The sequence below is a fragment of the Cottoperca gobio genome, chromosome 7 (genome assembly GCF_900634415.1).
Source record: "Cottoperca gobio chromosome 7, fCotGob3.1, whole genome shotgun sequence".
NCBI lineage: Eukaryota > Metazoa > Chordata > Actinopteri > Perciformes > Bovichtidae > Cottoperca > Cottoperca gobio.
The window spans coordinates 5,043,135-5,048,180 of NC_041361.1; positions in this window are offsets into that span (position 1 = coordinate 5,043,135).

Consider the following 5,046-nt stretch of genomic DNA (forward strand, 5'->3'; position numbering starts at 1 on the left):
GTATTCCGACCCTTTACTCAGTACTTTAGTTTAAGCACTTTTTGCATCAATGACGGCCTCAAGTCTTCTGGGGTACGATGCAACAAGCTTTGCACATCTGGATTTGGGGATTTTCTTCCATTTTTCTCTGCAGATCGTCTCAAGCTGTCAGCTTGGATGGGGACCGCCGATGGACGGCCATTTTCAGGACTTTCCAGAAATGTTCAATTGGGTTGAAGTCCGGGCTCTGGCTGTTTCACTCAAGGACATTCACAAAGTTCTCCCTAAGCTACTCCTGCGTCGTTTCGGCCGTGTGCTTAGGATTGTTGTCATGTTGGAAGGTGTAACGTCGGCCCAGTCTGAGGTCCAGAGCGTTCTGGAGCAGGTTTTCATTCAGGATCTCCCTGTACTTTGCTCCATTCAGCTTTCCGTCAACCCTGACTAGTCTCCCAGTCCCTGCCACTGAACCCCCCCCCCACAGCATGATGCTGCCACCACCATGCTTCACCGTTGGGATGGTATTGCACAGGTGATGAGCAGTGCCTGTTTTCTATCCAGACGTGACGTTTAGAATTGAGGCCTGTTACGTGCCAGGCAGGTTGTGTTTTGGTCTTGCTGTGTTTTTTTCTTCTTCTCCTCCCCCTCTTCTCTCACCTGTGCTCTAATGAGGTGGTGATTACCTGATTGGCTGGCCTATCAGGAGGACGGGCCCTCAATAAAGGAGGACCAGGAAGAGCTGGCCTGATTTTTTCAGCCTGCGTCGTGGTCTGCTGCTGACGTCTTTGACCAAGCAAATTTAAGTATAAGTTGGGGTACCCTGTTCATTTTCATCCACGTAGAGACTTATTTGTGAGTTTAGCAGGTTGTCGCCACCTCTGTATGTGTTTTACACCACTTGTTAATAGATCAGTTGAATTTTGAGTGCTTGATGAGAGGACCATGGTGTGTGATGCTATTTCACATTTACATCCATACTGTGATTATTGTACTGTAAATGTATAACTTTGTGCAATTTATGTTTTTGCTGTGAAGCACTTTGGGCTGCAGCTCTTGTATGAAAGGTGCTATACAAATAAAGCTATTATTATTATTATTATTATTATTATTATTATTATTATTATTATTATTATTATTATTATTATATGGGCTTTTGTTGGTGTTTGTTTCATTTTTGCAATAAACGATTCTACACGTTCACGTCTACTCTGACTCGATCAATTATTGGTTGTTGTGTTCTTGTCTCCTGCTTCCCCTAGCTTCACCTTGGGGACGTAACAAGGCCAAACAGTTCCATCTTAGTTTCATCAGACCAGAGAATCTGTTGTCAGAGTCCTCCAAGCCGGCTTTCATGTGTTTTGAACTGAGTGGCTTGCGTCTGGCCGTACAGCCCAGATCCATGGAGTGCTGTAGTGATGGTTGTCCTTCTGGAAGGTTCTTCATTGGGTTCTTGGTCATCTCTCTTACCGAGGCTTTTCTCCCCGATTGCTCAGTTTGGACGGGCGGCCAGCTCTAGGAAGAGTCTTGGTTGTTCCAAACTTCTTCCATTTAAGAATGATGGAGGCCACGGTGTTCTTGGGAACCTTTAATTGTGTAGCCTTCCCCAGCTCTGGGCCTCGACACAATCTTTAGAAGTTTTAAAGAGTTTGACAATTTCACTGAGAATCAACTCATCAGTTTTGAGCTGAAGCCAGTAGTTATCGTGCAAACTGCAGACAATACTTTATTTTTTTTACTCGTGCAATTTGCTTGAATTAATGAGAAATTAGATTCTGATGTGAACAAACCAACTAATTGTTCAGAGATGTAAACTTATCAAAGCCCCACACCCAAAATGAATAAAATCACAACACAAAGGAACATGTTTGGTATTTTTGCTGTAAAATTACATTAAACAATAAATTTGTAAACTAAGCAAAATGGCTGCTGATGACATTTCTGTGGATTAACTGTGAGCACTAGCAAATTCCTTATAAGTTTATACTTAAAACTTGTTACCAAATTGATAAATATTTGCTTATCACAAACACTAAAAATCACCAAATATGTCAGAAAATGGAAATACACACAAAGTATCATGTGTACAATACTTGAGTAGATGCATAGCCAATAATAGATAAATTACATAATTAAAAAGAAAGATGTGAGGCCAGCAGGTCAGTTTCATGCCCTCATTTTGTGGCAGGCAGAAACAAAATGTCCTGCGAGAATTCAGCTTTCTTTCATTTCCCCCAATACAACTTTTAGTTTTTTAATTTTCTAATTTAATACATTTTGGGAAGAATTGTTGCCCGAAAGGTTGACATTTTATGCCCTTTGTGAGGAAGTGCTGCTCTCTTACAGTCCAAACACCTTACAAGTGTACGTTGTAATGCTGTCTGTTTTACACATGTATAATATCTTCACTGTTACTGTATCATAAATTGTATTCAGTTTCCATACTGTAAGCACCAGCAGCACAAAGAAGGATTCAGGGGTGTGCAGATATAATTTGATCATGATTTCCATCTTTTGACAGTAATTAGACAGAAGCATTTATACAAGAGAGTATTTCGCCATCAGAAGATATAAATAGAATCCTGTATTATCACAGGGGGATTCAATATTGAATGCCCGCTGGTGTGGGATTTCTATTTTTGGCCTTAGTTACTGTGGAAACTAGAGGGCTCTGCAGGCATCCAGTATTTGCTGTTGCTATTTAGTGCCTCTGCTTTATAAAATGGATTCCCTGTTGCCTTCTCAGAAAGTTCAATACAGATGGAAAGCTTTGTTAATATACAAAGAGATTATAACAGTTATGTCAACCCAGTCTGGTGAATTGTAGGAGATTTTACAGGAATTTAGTGACTTCACTACAACACTTTCCCGTTGTAACTACAAGCTTCCTGTTTATCCCTGCAGGAGCTCGATGCGTGGAGTCGAGGGTCAGCTGGGGGAATTGGGTTACACCAGCTATTCGTTAAATTCACGGCTCGGCTTGTGTTGAAAATCCTTCCTAGGGTCTTGGTAACTACGGGCTAGTTTCAAACTGATTTATTAAACCTAAGCTCAGTGATCAGTTGCTAGGAAACATCTAGTGCTGTCCAATTTAAAGCAATCAAACAGAAAGTCACTGTAGCTGTAACTTACTGTAACTCCCCAGAAAAACCGTTTCAGTTGGCCAAACGATGATCTGCCACTTCCTTGTGCATGCAAGAATGACTTTGTTTTATTTACATATGCATACATGGGGGAAAATATGTTTGTTTTAGAGTGAGTTTACCGCGTGTTCACATGAGTGGGAAGTATTTGTTTACGCTAACCTGAAAAGTTACTAAGTACATTTACTCAAACACTATTCAACTGTAGTCAAAACAAAGGTTTTAGTGATTGAAAGGAAACATTACTTTAAGGGAGCTGTCAATCAAACTTGATTTGATCACGCCCCCACAGTCCTGACGAGGTTTGAACAACCAAATGTGTCGTTTTCTAATATTTATCAATATTTATGGATGCTTAATGAGATACTCGTATGCATTTTTACTATTTTAAGCCACTTTTCCAGAAGCTTTGAGTACAATTTGAGGTGCATTTACTTCCCTTTAGTATTTACATTTTCTGCTACATTATACTTCTACTTCTTAAAATGAGCCCCCACCATAAGCAGCTGCGACATTATATTATCATCATGCTATAATACTTATGTAATCTAGTTTTACTTAAGAAAACATTTGAATGTATTACTTTAATAAGTATTTCTACTAATGATACTGCCATTTCTATTCAAGTTTTAAAAAATAATTAAGATTTTCTGTGTAAAGCGACAAAGTAACAGTGATCTGTGGTCATTTAAGGCCTCTTGCATGCGTCAAATAAAGTATTTTATATCCTGAGTTATTACCATAGATAGTTACCATCTATCATAAGGAGCTGTGAGTCGTATAAATACCCAACTCCTGCATAATGTAGAGTTTGCTGTCATTTGGACTTGTTGCTGTTCTCACAATAAATCTAACATAAAGCTAATGTAGATTTAGATTTCTTCTGAGCAACATGAGGACGTTTATGCTGACAGAACATATTTTGTTTGCTATTCTGTATTATAATTTACTCAGTAAGAGCTGTGATACTGGCACGTCACATGACCTTCCTCAAACATGGATTGTCTGTTAACTTCTCGTCCATTTTGGCTTGAAAACGTTAAGTTCATTTTTGACAATGTATTTGCTTCACTAACATAAAGACATTGTAGAGTACTGTATCATTACACCAAAGCCTCCTCATCTACAGGTTAAATGATGCCTGTACCCTTCAGTATATCTCTGCATACATGCTCATCATTTACATATTTAATGGTACACATAAAGGAATGCAATGATAAAAAATATTAAAGCATTTCTTTAACATATAATTCAGATTTGTCTTCTGATATTCATGTATCAGTTTAGATTACAGTTAAATTCACAACTGTCCATATTTGTGTGTCCTCCGATCTTGTCCTCTTTCCACTCACTGCTCTGACATCAGGTGTGTCGACACACTCTGTCATTTTCTCCGATCCCTGTCAAAGCACAGCTGCTGTTCCCGGCTAAAGACTACCTTTCAATTCTAAAAGTTTGGCTTTTACAAAGGAGCTTAATTTCCATAAACCTTTCTCCAGGATTTTGCCAGATTTGCATTTTGTTGCCCTGCAGAATTGGCAGATGGGTTTTATTTAGTAGAGAAATATGCCTTGAGGTGTTGTGCATCTTTAAAATCATCTGCATATTCTCAGTATCACCACAGACAATGAGGAGGTTTGATCTTATGAGGTAAAGAAAATGAAGACATGCTTCTTGTGGATACGTTTAATGTGACAACATGTAAGTGAGTAAAAATGTAAAGGGATTTAGAGGATTATTTTACAGAGGAGATGTAATGAGCACTAAAAAACGGAAAGAAAATGTTTTATATCGTAGCTTCACAAGTTCCTCCCAAAGGAGAGCTTCCACCAACTGTCAATCAGCAACCCTGACAAAGATAATAATAATATCACAAATGTAGACAGTAACAGATTATAAGCAATGAGCCAGAATCATTTACGATTACTGA